Source organism: Nothobranchius furzeri, chromosome 10 (genome assembly GCF_043380555.1).
Source record: "Nothobranchius furzeri strain GRZ-AD chromosome 10, NfurGRZ-RIMD1, whole genome shotgun sequence".
NCBI lineage: Eukaryota > Metazoa > Chordata > Actinopteri > Cyprinodontiformes > Nothobranchiidae > Nothobranchius > Nothobranchius furzeri.
The window spans coordinates 73,616,811-73,631,075 of record NC_091750.1 but is presented as its reverse complement, the minus strand read 5'-3'; the positions used below and the strand labels follow the sequence as shown (position 1 = coordinate 73,631,075).

Genomic DNA, 14,265 nt, shown 5'->3' with positions numbered 1-14,265 from the left:
AATCACGTGGGTTTTATTTGATTTACTCTACAAGACCGGTGACGTCATCACGCAAACGTGGTGACATCATCGCGCAAACCAGATTACATCATTGTGTCGTATGCAAATTAGCACTTGACGTCATTTGACGACATCTAGTGACTTTTGGGGGGAACTTCAGCTACTTTCAGTCAAAAACAGTTGGCAACACTGGTAGCCCGGACAGAGGGAAGTAGCTGCCAAAATGGAGGTAAGCTAGGATTTTTCTTTCTCTGTTTTAATAATGTCAAGGACTAATGTTGGGCGAACGTTTTGTAAACGTCAATAAAACGTAAATAAAATTAACAATTAAAAAATAAACCTTCTTAAATTAAACTAAAATGTAGGCAGCAAAAATTATTGTTAAGGTTCTAATGTCAAACCAGAGATCCGGTTATATTTTTAACCATTTGTTTAAAAATATAACCGGGCACTACCAAGTGCCCACCCAGTGTTTTGTCAAAATATATTGGTAAAGATATGTAGATAAATAAATGAAAACTAGTTCAATAATTTAATTTGATTGATTGATTTATTTTTAGCTGATAATGCCGTGAAATAGGTATCAATTTTCTATATGGCTTTAGAAAGATCTTAAACAGACTTAAATTTAAGTTGAAGAAACCTGAAAACCTGAAACACTTTTATAGCTTTGGGGAGATATGTTGTGTAGTCATTATTACTCTTAGGTGGAAAATATATTTTACAGGGAGAAATTTTAGTTTTTTAAGCTTTTTATGTTCGTATCTGGGTTCTACACCTGATGGGCTTTATTATTATGGTTAGAGTGCTAATCTGATATGTGTAATTATATAAACCTTGACTTAAAGCTCCTTTATCAAGTTTTAGAAAAATATTAATATCTGGCACGATCTACTGTTGAGGGAGAAATACTATACATTACATAGGGAAAATATGTTAATTTTGTTTTTTAATCGTTGTTACATGCTAAATATAGAATAAGGAAAGAATGGTGTAAAGCCAATGTTCCTAACTAGCAGCAAATTAGTAAATGATGTGACTTAAGCAGACTTAAAAAGGTGCCATTCATAACATAATAATTAGCAGTGTTTTTCAACCCTGGTCCTCAAGGCACAGTGCCCTGCATGTTTTTGGAGTTTCTGTGATATAGCAGACCGTATTGAGATGATTGCAGTGAAGCAAAAGCTTGTTCATCAGCCATCAATTGAAATCAGCTGTGCTGAAGCAGGGAAAATTAATTACAGATCATACATAATTAATGTAAAATATGTTTTTAATCTCATGACAACAGTAATTTTAATATTGTCTTTATTTTTGATTAGGAGAATTCTCTGCTTGAGGACACCTTTGAGGCAGCAAGGTGGTGTACCACAAGGTCCTTCAAAGGAAACATTTCCCTTCCCCAGATCATCACCATGGACAGGGAAGCTTGTCGGAGGGCAGTGGAGAGGTTATGCGAAGCCGTTTACAAGAAGGGACACAGCAGACTGCACTTCTTGAGGACGCTTAGGTCCTTCAGTGTCTGTAGCCAGATGCTGCAGATCTTCTACAAGTCTGTTGTTGAGAGTGTAATGTCTTCAGCCATCGTCTGTTGGGGTAGCAGCATCAGAAGCAGGGACCTGAAAAGGCTAAAAAGCCTAATAAAAAAGGCTGGTTCTGTTCTGGGGACGACTGTGGAACCGCTGGATGAGATAATGCAAAGAAGGATTCTCCAGAGAATCAAGAAAATTATGGACAACCCTGAGCATTCTCTTCACAAGACTGTCCGACAACGGAAGAGTGTCTTCAGTCAGAGGCTTCTTCAGTTTGGCTGCAACACTGACCGCTACTGGATATCCTTCCTGCCAACAGCCATTGTAATATACAATAACTCTTTGATGACTTGATTATTATTATTATTCTGAGCTACTACAGCAATCAATTTCCCTCTGGGATTAAGAAAGTATTTTTGAATTTAACTGAATTTTATTGAATGCTTCTGTGATGGCCTGGATGAAGAGGAGATGAATGACTGCAGGGAACCGTTCCTGTTCATGTTTAGTTTTCAGTCAGACTATGAGGAGTTCTGCAAAGAAATTGAAGAAAAAAGGAAGATAAAGGTGTTTTCTGGCTTTGAAATGCCATAATACAGCGGTGTCAAACAGTTTTGCATTCTGTTTCCTCCTCACATTGTTTTTTTTGGAGGTTCTCTTGTTTTTTTTTTGTGCTTTTTGGTTCATTTGTTGGTACTTTTTTATTCCTGTGTTGGCTGTTGTTTGTTCTATTAAATTTACCTTTTTTGAAAAATGTAGTCTGCATTCTTGTGTGTCTCACACAATGTCTCACCACCCCACCTCAAACCCTGGCATGTTTTAAGAAGTATCAACACAATTTAAGTCTCTGGTCCTCTTAATGTAGCTGATATGACGGAGTGTACAACAAATTTACCCGTGTCTGTCTATACTGTTTTACACTCACTTGGGAAATGACTATCAAAATAAAGGCAGCATTGATAAAATAAACTATTAAAATGGTTTTGACAGATTCAAAGAATAGTCTTATCAAATGCTTGAACCTTTTATATAGGACCAAAAGTACAGCTAAAAGACACAAATACCTATGTGCTATAAATACACATACCATACAAAAGTAGAGAAAGAATAAAAATATCAGAACAGATTGGATCAAAAATGGCGCCTGTAATTATATGCTCTTTAAAATTATCATGACATCCAGCAAACAAGTAATTTGATTACCAATGTTATGCTTTACATGGGTTTTGTGGGTTTTTAGGGCTTTCTAATCCTTAGAAAGAGGCTACTCGTGGTTGGTTCCATTGAAGAGGGGCAGGAGTCAAATCTCCACCCACCTCTAAACGTTTGACCCCGCCCACGTTTAGCCCCGCCCCGATCTCCGGGAGGCAGCCAGGGGTTACTCCCTGCATGAGCACCGCGTCTAAACCGTGGGGGGTGTGGGTGTACATTTTAGATGAGAGCAAACAGCCATTTTTACCGCAGTTTTGCTCCAAAACATCAGTTCAGTCCCTGTGATCCACTCGCTGTTTACCTCCTCTCTCCTCTCCTGAGGGTTGGTACCTGCACCTTCGCGCACCGGTGTGACGTCATCAGAATTCTGCTCGGTTCGGTAACCACTCGGTTCCGTGTTTGAAATGTATTTCCCAACCGCTCCGCACGGCAGCGGCAAAATAACGTTTAGCGCTCATAACAAGCGGCTTATCAGCGCTTTGCTCATAAAACAGAAGACCTGCAGGCCTCTGTGAGTTACAACATCCTGATACTGTTCAGGTGTAAACATTGTGCTCCATCCCTGTGTTTGAACTCAGAAGTTGCTTCTTAATGCCACAGATATGTGATGATTTAGCTTGTATCTTTATTTTACTCCAGAATAAGAGATTAAATTATTACAAAAGCAGGTCAGTGTAGTTAAATCAGTCATGACGTGTGTGTGTGTGTGTGTGTGTGTGTGTGTGTGTGTGTGTGTGTGTGTGTGTGTGTGTGTGTGTGTTACACATATAGGACTGCATGCATGAGACAGCATGATTTCATCAAATCCATGCATCCTATATCTTGGCTGAAGTAATGGCTCAGGAAAATAACTTATATTTCATAAATAATGACGTCTCTGCAGTGTTTATGATAATGTTTTATCTTATATTGTACCTATCTTTGGTCTGGGAGGTGTAACTTATCATGATACAAGCCTTTTAAAACATGTTAAAGTGTTACAAGAGGAGATAAATGCATGAATTTAAAGTTCATGTTTGGAGACCAACCTTCAAAGTTTGGAGGCTCACGCTGGTGAGGAGACACCAGCGTGAGCTCACTGTTATTTGTTTACTTTCATGCTCCTAATTATTGCGTAAAATTGCGTTTACAGCCGAAGCAAAAGGTCTGAGCCATGTGTCTGTGTCCTACACGCATTTTTAAATAACAGGTCTGATCAAAATAATAACCTACGTCTATAAATCCATCTAGAACCACACCGCTACTTCTGGACTCTAGACGAGTCCCGTTAGCATGACTGCAGCAAAACTGCTAACCATGTTTGCTCCGGTAAGGAAAGAACAAGCTACGACACACACACGCACACACACACACACACACACACACACACACACGCAGATATAATCTAAAAGATGATCTCTATATTTCAACATTAGAACCTCCATGACATCCTGGATTAGTGCAAACAGCGAGTTGAGCTAAGGAGTTACTCCAGCATCAGGAAGATTTATTCTGGTAAATTGTCGGTTATATTTTCCAGAGTTATATCAATAAATACACACAGCAGTAAAACTGTAGATTACTGAACTATATTGGGACACAACTTGTAAGCTTAGAGCTTCCAGTGGAGCACAGAAATGAAATGTTTAAGAAAAGTAAACAAACTGTACATATTTTGGTTCTGAAGATGAACAGAATCCTCCTCTATGTCCAAATTGGGTCGCAGGTCTTCTGAGTCAAACGGTCTAAAACATGTCTGCACCTCTGGTAGTGATATCCAGCTGGCGGGGTCGGAGTTCGGTTGAACTTCTCCGGTAATCCAATATCCGTTCTCGTCGCCGTATCCCAGAGAGAAAACAAATCTGGCCGACTAGTAGAGGCTTCAGAAGCTACATCTGATTGATGATACAATGTTCTCTGCTATAACGCTAACGCAGAAACACGGGAGTCAGGCGTTGTTTACTACAGCTGTTTCAGCAGAGTCAATGTGAAACGCCACCAGCTGCCCAGGGCTTAGTAGACTGCCGGTTACAAACATCAGATTTTCTTACAATTCCAGCCGTGAAAATCCAAAAACCTTTTTCATCTAAGGTTTAAATACACATTTACACATGCTGTTCAAACTAATTTTGCCTCTGGCCGATATCTGTAAATGAGTGAGTGAACCCACTACCAAGGATGAACTCTGCTAACTTTAAAAATCAGCTGCTCTAAATAAGCATGAAGGTCAGAGAGGAGCTCTAGGATGGACATGGATAAAGGAACTGTAATGTAGAGGTGAAGTAGGGCAGGGCCAACGTTAGCAGCTGTCATACGGTCCATTTGAAATGTTTGACTTTCATTTAGCTTGTTATGTGACAGGTCTCATGTCTCATGTTAGAGTTTTGTCATGAGAACATTGAGATACCTCACATGCTGATGGCATCTAAAAATTAACATTTTTGTTTCAAAATAAAGAATAATTTTAATCACAGTTGAAACTTACCATCCTAGAAAAACCTTGTCCAATCAATGTGCACGTCCTGTTCTCACTGATTGGATAGAAATCCTTCCATCAAACTGTGTGTGTGTCCGTGTGTGTGCGTGCACACAGGAGCGTGTAGTGAACTGGTATTGTGGTTTTGCACGGACGTAACCATCTTTACGCTGACAAAAATGTAACTAAGTAACTTTTACTTTGAGTACATTTTATTTACGATACTTTTTACTTTTACTTGAGTAAAAATTTAGGCAAATACTTTTCCTTGTACTTGAGTAAAAAATTATCAAAGTACTGGTACTCGTACTTAAGTAGGAAATTTTAGTACTCTTTCCACCTCTGATTAATACAAACATTTTGGGTTTAGACACACACTTTTGGACCTTCTTCTTCCTTGTATTTGGTAAACATCATGAGTTGAAGCCTTTTTTTAAACAGCATCATGTTTGGACATTGCCTCAAGTCATCACTCATTATGTTTGCAGTTTCACACCACACACGCACACTCACACACACACACACACACACACACACACACACACACACACACACACACACACACACACACACACACACAAAGCTTTTTATGTTGTTCGGACTCGAGCATGTTTAATGTTAACTCCGCTCTTAACTGGTACCTCCCCTCCCTTTTATGAAACAGTTTTAATATATTGTCTGGAAGTAGTTTATTGTTTACTTCATACATCAGCTGTGCTGTTTGAAATTGAACTATATCTGGAAATTTTAAGATTTGTGACTTTAAAAATGATGAGTTTGTATGATCTCTGTAACCAATGTTACGAATGATCCTTAGAGCCCTTTTTTTGTAACAGATAATGATGATAATGTATGGTGTCAGGTTTCCGCCAAAACCCGTGCAAGCGTAGCCAAAACCCGTGCACGCGTATTGTCCACACCGCGCGTGCGAACGGGACTCGCGCGTGGAGGTTAGAACCTCACGAGTGAAAATATACATGGCGAGAAGGTCATTTGTACACTGAGAGGGAGCAAACTGTGTCTGTGAGCGCACAAGGATGTGCGCAAGTGACAAACCTGCGTGCGCACGTTGGCCAACGAGCACACGGCAGAGGAAAACATGCGCGTGGCAGCCTTTCTGCGCGTGTGGCAGCCTTTCTGCACTCTCGGTGAGGCAGCCTCACTGCACGTGCGGCAGCCTTTCTGCTCGCTCGGTTTCTGATTCTGCTCGCTCGGCTGTTGGGAGTTTTGGCACTCTGGAGGCGTGGAAGAATTAAAGTGCCAGAAATTGAGCAGTTGAACTTTCAATTTGAGAGCAGAATTTCATATCAAGAGACCAACTTTTTAATTTCAGAATACGATTTTATATTATTGCTCTCAAAACTTGTAATGCTTGCGCTCAAAATGTCTGCTCTCTTTCAAATTCACTCTGTTCTCCTTCAAATCTTTGTTTCTGCGCTCAGATTTAACCTTGTTACACTGGTATTGTCTACTCACGTGACAACTTTTTCTCTGCACGGATCAAAACTCCTCCCACAAGTCTGTCCCCTGCTCTCACGGATCTTGTCTGCTCTCGCTCAAAACTTAGAAGTACAATCTCCTAGCAACCGCTCAGCCAATAGAAAGACTTGTGGGACTGGGCGGGAACAAACCTCTTTGGGGTGCGCTCGTTTTGACGCTCTGTGGATTTTCCTGTGTGGCTGCCGCACCTGCGCACTAACAGCCTGGCTAATACCCGCCCTGATCTGGAGCGGGAGTTTCACCTGCACAAGCAAAATGGACCAGAACCAACAAGACGCTCAAGTAAGTTATTTTTCAAGGCTACTAGCTGCAGTTTATTCCATAAAATTGTTTTGTTATGCTACTTTTTACGACTCCTCGCATTTAATATTGCAACAGGGGCACATAGCTAGGTGGATTAGCGTCCTACATGGAATAAAATGTCCGGTGTTTCATCCAGGAACTGGTATCGAGTTATGAGGTGCTAGATATCTGTCAGGGAAAGATCCAAAAATGTTTTCTAGTGCCGTGTTCCCCAGAGTTGGATAAATGAATGAAAAAGGATTGTTTCAACCAGCGCAGTAATTCTTATCTGCCAGCAGTCTGTCTGCTTTAGTTTAGAATAAGCCATGTAAATTAATGGGAGGTAGTAGCATTTTGTGTGCAAAACTGTAAAATTACTAAATTATGATACCAGTTATTCCTGTTGAGCTCAATAATCACGTTGACTGCAAATGAAAAGTAAGAAGTAACACATTTGCAGGAGCCAATTTAGACAGTAGACAAATTTTCACTTAGGGTGGAATATCCCTTTAAATCAAACTTCAAACATGCACGTGAACAATATACAGAATATTTGAATTACATTTCATGTTAATCATTATTGTTTACTTAACACTGATTGTTGGTCACTGATTTAAAAAAATGTCTTTAATAGGTTTCCTGTCCATTGTGTGATAAAGAATTTACTCAGGAGTCATGCCAGCTTTTGTGGTGAAGAGGAGGAAGAGGACAGGTGCATGTTTTTACCCATGCACGTTGTACACAACATGTTATGAGAGTTTAATCTTTTTTTTGTTTGTTTCCACATCTGAACAGCAACATACTGGATGTGGATGACTCTTCCAAGCACTTAAGCTGGTTTGAATTTTTACAAACATTTGTGTTTATGTGTAGGTTTTAAAATAAATAATAATAAACACAATGTTGTTGTCAATAGCTTATCAGACATCCTGAAGTTCCCACAAGAAAGAGTTGACAACACTAAAACCTTTAACATTAATGTGACAAGGGACGACCTTTACCAGAGAGGTCTGAAACAGCGGGCCAGACAGAAGCAGGCTTCCCCCAAAAACCAGCTAAGTGTTTCCTTTATTGGAGAACAAGGCATTGATGAAGGAGCACTATGCTGAGAGTTCCTAGCCGGTATGTATTCCTTGCTAATGTCAACATACCAACTTTGAATATAGTTGAAAATGGCAAACTGTCATTTCTTTATTTTTTTTTTCCAACAGAAATGATGCGAGGCCTTGACTTGAACTTATTTGAAGGAGTTTCATGCAAAGGCAAAAACCTCAAATATAGCATCTCTTACTACCAGGAAAACAGATACAGGTATGTACAGTATGATGCTGCTCTACAGTGTAACTTGGCTTGTTTTGTGTTCAGGATCTGTGAGGAGATCATTGCCACCAGCTTGGTTCAAGGAGGACCAGCACCAAATTTCTTTTCTACTTGCTCCTACCATTTCTTGCATCATGGACAAATAACAAATGAAGATGTGCCAGAGGTGACTGATACGGAAACCCAGAACCTGATTCAGGAGGTAAATTAAACAGAATAATTTATTTTCTGTAAATTGTACTAACAAGTGTTTCTGATTGAAGGTGGAACGTTGCGAAGAAGATGCCCTGACAGACCTTTCTGATGCCATTGTAGCATGTGGCTACACCGGTCCAATTAACAGCGATCACAAAAAGGCCATCATTGAGTAGGCTATGTTAATGTAGCATTAAACAAGTCATGCAATTTTTAAAAATGAGTTATTACAAGTTCATTATTCTTTTTACTAGGGCCATCAGTTTGCATTCAGTGATGAGACTCATACCGATGCTAAGTCAGCTTAGAGAAGGACTGGCCATCTAGGGTTTGGATGAGCTGTTGCCACAACACCACCAGGCACTTCAGCCCCTCTTTCTTCCTGGGAACCTTAAACAGGTAAGTACAAATTCTTTAGGCCTCTGCAAAAAAATATGTCCATTACAAAAACGTATAGGAAATGCAGAGAAGCTGAAGCTGTTTTTGTTCCATCAACAGTTCTTATCGATTCTTATAAAAATACTAAGAATCAAATCAATTCACAAGTACAAGAATCTGTTTGTTTAACATTGTTTGCCCCAATTTATTTTTTACAGCTATAATTTTTTTTACAGACAGAAATTTTAAGTTTTCTTTAAGGAAGCTATCAGGTGTATATTTTATTCTAATATGGCAATGAAGTTTTACATATTCTTTAGTGGTATACATCTTCATTTTCTTATATTAATTTAGCTCTGCAGGATAAGCAGAAGTAAAATTTGTATAACTGAAAAACTGTCCTGTATTTATTTGAGTTCTTAAGTAATCATAAGAATAGTCCATACCTATTTGATAGCTGCAGCCCTAACAGTTTTATCTTTTTAATTCACAGTATTTTTAAAAACGTCTTTTGTAGGTGGATGCAGACTTCGTGGTGGAGGCACTGGCTCCTCAGTACAGTGACAATGGATCAGTAAGACACAAAGGAGGTGGACATGATCAACTTTTTGCAGGACCTCTTGCAAAACCTGGAAGGAGGAGGTAGCCACAGAACCATGCAGGATTCACACTTTTACTGCTCATAATGCTTAGCTCTTTTTAAAATTGTTATGTTCAGTGCCTTGGGCTCCTGTAAAGGCAGTGGAAGGTGTTACATAAATAAAAATTGATTGATTGAGAAAAATTTGAAGTGTCAGAGAGACCATTGTGTTTCACCCAATCCCCCATCAAAAAAAAAATTATAAATATATTTGTTTTGAAACTGATTTAGCCATTACACCCTAATTAGACAATAAAGTAACTGGTTAATTACAGAGAGGTAATCAGTACCTCAATAATGTTAGTGACACACTGATTTTTTTTTCACCCTTCAGGAACAGATGACCAAGATGGGAGCCCATCAGATGGCTGTGGAGCAAAGCAGTTGTCATTGCAAGGATTTTTTTCAGTGGGTTTCAGGCAAGGCACATGCGCCACTAACAGACACAGAAAGAGAATTTTACAAGATAACTGTAAATTTTGATCACAACAGTACCACCCGGTATGGACCACACTTTGTGCTTTCCTACTGTTAATGCATGTGCTGTTGCTATCACCTTACCTACACGGCACGTTACTACATACACTGACTTTGAAAGTCAGCTTACTCAGGCAGTCTGTGATGGATTTGATTTTAGCGGACATTAAGTGAAAAGAAGATGGCCACTGTTCTGGGTTCAGGTTACTGTATAATGGTTCAAATTTAACTTTGAATCCAAAAAGACAAATTGTTTTGTTAAATAATGTAATGTTTTGGGGCTAGAAAGCGACATTGTTACATGAATCAATAACGTTAGGCCTATTGCCATTTCAAATACATGTTATGTATTTCTTTTGTAACATTCAAAAAAGCACTGGAACTGATCTCTTGATTTTTTAGTTCAAGTACACATTAATCTGACAAAGCAGCATTAACATCTTCTCTGCACAATAGATAAAGTTCTTTAGTGTTTGAATGCTCCCAATTGTGTGCCAGTAGCAACTGCAGTTCAGCATGCTGTTCCTCAGTGAGGGGACTGTCGAACTCCGGGACCACAACAGCACCGTCCACATCTGGGCTGTACTCTGCTGCAACATCCCAGTCGATGTCTGGCTCTTGGAAATCCTGACATTACAACAAGAGAACAATGATAATGTTTCTATATTGAGCTGCAATTTGTCAACAAATAAGCAAAATTTCCTAAATTTTAATAGAAACCAAATTATCACATTGTGTTTACAGGGGTGTGCAGGATTACTATATGCCAAAATTAGATAAAAAAAAACTTACAAATAGCAGGGACAAGAATAACAAAAATTCAAAATGGTTTTCATTTAGAACTTTTACTATTTTGCAGGGGTGTAATTGTCATTTACTTGCATCACCGTAATTAAGTACAGTTTGCAATTTAAAATTTTTAACCTTTAGTAGGTTTTAGGGCTGGTTGATGAATAAAAGCATATAAATTTTTAAAAAATCTAATCGATCGATCGATAATTATTTCAAAATTTTAAAACCGTAGAAGAGAATATATATTGAAGTGCATCCCTGGCCATTTTATGCTATTTCTTTAAGCGACAGTCTGTAGTTTTCTGCCACTAGGGGGCAGTACGTACCTAAATCATAACAAACAAGCTACATTTTTGTGTTCCGTGAGGAGCCTACCAATGAATAGCCGTAAAGGCCACAAAAAAAGCCCTGGGAGTGTTGAGCGCAATTTTTTAACGGGCTAACTACCTTGTCAGATCGTTCAACCTCCTGCAAAATGACAACAAGCACATCAGACTCCCTTTCATCAGTCGGCAGTAGAGAAATGCCATATTTCACATTCAGTATCTTTTAAAGCGGCGTTCAGTATGTTCATAGAGCTCCTCATTTAGCTTCATGTTTGTGTTTCAATCTTTATTGAAATAATTTTTTAACTTCCTGTAGAAAGCAAGGAGATCGTGACATAACAGTTTTTTATTTTTATATAACTTCATTAACAAACAAAGCTTACAGGCAGATGTAACTGCTGGTTGTTGGAACTGTGAGCTGCACAAAAACAGGCATAGTTGCTCCAATGACTGGATTCAAATTGGATTTTGGAGTTAGAAACCTACTCAATACGGCGGTGAAGCAGTTACTCTCCAGCAGCCAATGATGTCTATGGTACGGCTTATGTACAAAGAAACATGCTGTCTAAAGCCTGGTTCATGCTTCTCTGTCAGCTCCGCAAGGGACAGACACGCACGGATTGACGGAAGCGTTTTGCTCTCATACTTCTCCATCTCCTGGAGAGTGTTGCAAAGCAATTGCCCGGCAGGACAACAGAGGGTGTAGCGCTGTTCTGTGGTGGTGGCTGTCCTGTCATGTATTGGTCCAAGATAGTGTGTTTATATTGTATTTTTTGTGTATATAAGAGACTTTTAACATGGACATATTTGTCTCTCATTCTCCTCCACCTCTTCATGCGCTCGCCACCTCTAAACCCACGTTTCCTGTCATTTCCGTCCACAAATAAAACGCTTGCTGCGCATCTTTTCACTCCTCCAGTCACGGGGGAAGTAAACGTTCATAATTTTAGAGTTTTTTCGCGAGGTATTCTTCAAGCTTCTCCGTGTCTGCTGCTAGTTATCCTCGGCTCTCTTTATGTTTTTGAGGGCGCAATGGCAGCGGTGTAGACGACAGCTGCGTCCTGACCAATCACAAGCTTGCGTTGTCCGTCTCGACTGACGGCTGTTTAGAAAAGAGAGCTCAACTCCGTCCATCCTTGCAGAGCTCTCCGTCAGGCACGCAAGGACGTTGCGTGTCTCCGCACTGACGCAGACGGAGAAGCATGAATCAGGCTTAAGGCTACGTTCACACTGCAGGTCTTAAAAATCCATTCAGATTTTTTGAGTAAATTTAATTTTTTGTGTGGTTGTTCACATTATAACTGAAATACAACAGCAAACACTCTCCTGCGTTACCGTTAAAAGTGATCCGCATGTACAGAAGAGAACAAGAACTCACACACTAGGAGCTCTGTGGAGTCTGAACTGAGAGGTGGAGCTGTGATCCAAAGAGCTTCACTGACAGACTTCATCCACAATTCCAGGATCACACCTGTCAAGTCTCCTGTTTTGAGCTGGAAACTATTTTCAAAACTAAACTATTTTACTCCTTATTCCCACAGTCGTCCCATGTTAGTATTTTCCCTCACATAAGCCGCTTTCACATCTGGGTCGGCATGGACGTATTCGGGACCAAATGTTTTGTTCACATATGGCTCACATGTGTGTATTTCGTTCTGAGGAGACTTCTTTTTTCAGACTACTTCCCTCGGAGGTCCGACTGGTGCCGAGCAGACACTATGGACTGATTGGCAGCTGAAACTCACACCTACCGCCTCCGATTGGGGAGTTGGATCAAACACCGGGGGGTTTATAATGTGTGATTACTTTTCATCCTGGTTGCTGTTTAGCCCACATGAAGCACTGAGCTGCTGTCTCCCGCTCCGCAGCAGAGGAGGACAGCAGTGTGTGTGTGTAGCAGTGGTTATAAGGACACGTCTGCAGCGGAGGACACTACAGCGCTGAAGCAGTAAGGATTAGAGGAGAGCAGATTATTAGAGAAGCGCAGTGTGTGTTGGTGCAGCGGTTATTGTTTAGCAGAGGCGGACACCGCAGACTTCTACGCGTCTTTACCGCCGCCCACATGCTCGGGGATTTCCGCATTCCTGAGAAGTCCTGGGAATCACATGTGAACAAGAAACCACCCGTTCTATTCCGAACTCACGCGGCTGAGCCCCGACAATAGCAAAACATCAAAAACCGGAACCAGAAAAACTTTTAGCGCTGAACTCACCTTCAAAATTAAATGTTAACCCTACCGTTTACAGTTGAAACCATTACAACATGTTTGAGGTAATTTGGCCACTCCGGCTCTCTGTAGTGGTTTCCCAATTACACGAGGGAGGGAGGGGTAAACAGAACTCCGTTGGTAACCACGGTGAACAGGCTTGATGAAAAAGGAACGAATATCCCCAAATAATTAAAAACCATTAAGTCAAATGCAAAGTTTAGGGCAGAACATTGACCCAGAGGTTTTCTGATTGAGCAGATTTGTGAGAATACATGAAATGACCGCTTAGAGACGGAGCAAGCTAGTTGCTAGCTTATGTGGCTTGACTAGTTATATCAATACAAAGTCATCTTGTTTCTCGTTTTAAATTATATTGATAATTTTAAAATATCAATATATTGCCCAGCCCTAGCTGTAGCCTATACTACACTGCTTACATTATTTCAGAATTTAATTTCACTATGTAAAAAAAAATACAGCCAATTGTAGAAAGCCTCTTTCTAAGATGAATAACAAAGCATCATTGGAATAATTTAATTTCTAACCACTGAATAGACCAATACAGATGTCTATTATTGACATTTCTACACTTAACTTACCTTGACATTTCTTGATGAACTGTAGACCGAGGGATAGTCTGTTGAGGTGTTGTCGCTGGTGTTGTGCGCTGTGGCACAGTTGGTGTTTGTTGCGGGCCCTCTGCTTGTAGATAAGCATTCGGTAAATCCATAAGGTTTCTCGTAACTTCTCGGATGGAACCAGTCTAAAAAAAAAATAAAACAAAAAACACAGAAAAAGTTGTATTTGGTAATACAGCAAATGGGAAACACCTACAAATTGAAAAAAATTGTAATTGGCTTGCACATTTATTGAAATTTATCAAGTCCAAGGCCTACAAAGCACTTTACACAACAGTCACACCCTTTTCACATGCTTATGGTGGTGAT

At 39.9% G+C, this 14,265-nt stretch overlaps 1 long non-coding RNA gene across 1 annotated transcript; it reads left to right on the top strand.

The window, feature by feature from the left end:
• Window positions 1-8,289: 8,289 nt before the first annotated feature.
• On the top strand, window positions 8,290-9,935 carry LOC139072326 (uncharacterized). Its single transcript, XR_011521849.1, has 4 exons — window positions 8,290-8,668; window positions 8,751-8,895; window positions 9,392-9,516; window positions 9,849-9,935. It is a non-coding gene; the product is annotated as an uncharacterized lncRNA (long non-coding RNA).
• The last annotated feature ends 4,330 nt before the right edge of the window (window positions 9,936-14,265 follow it).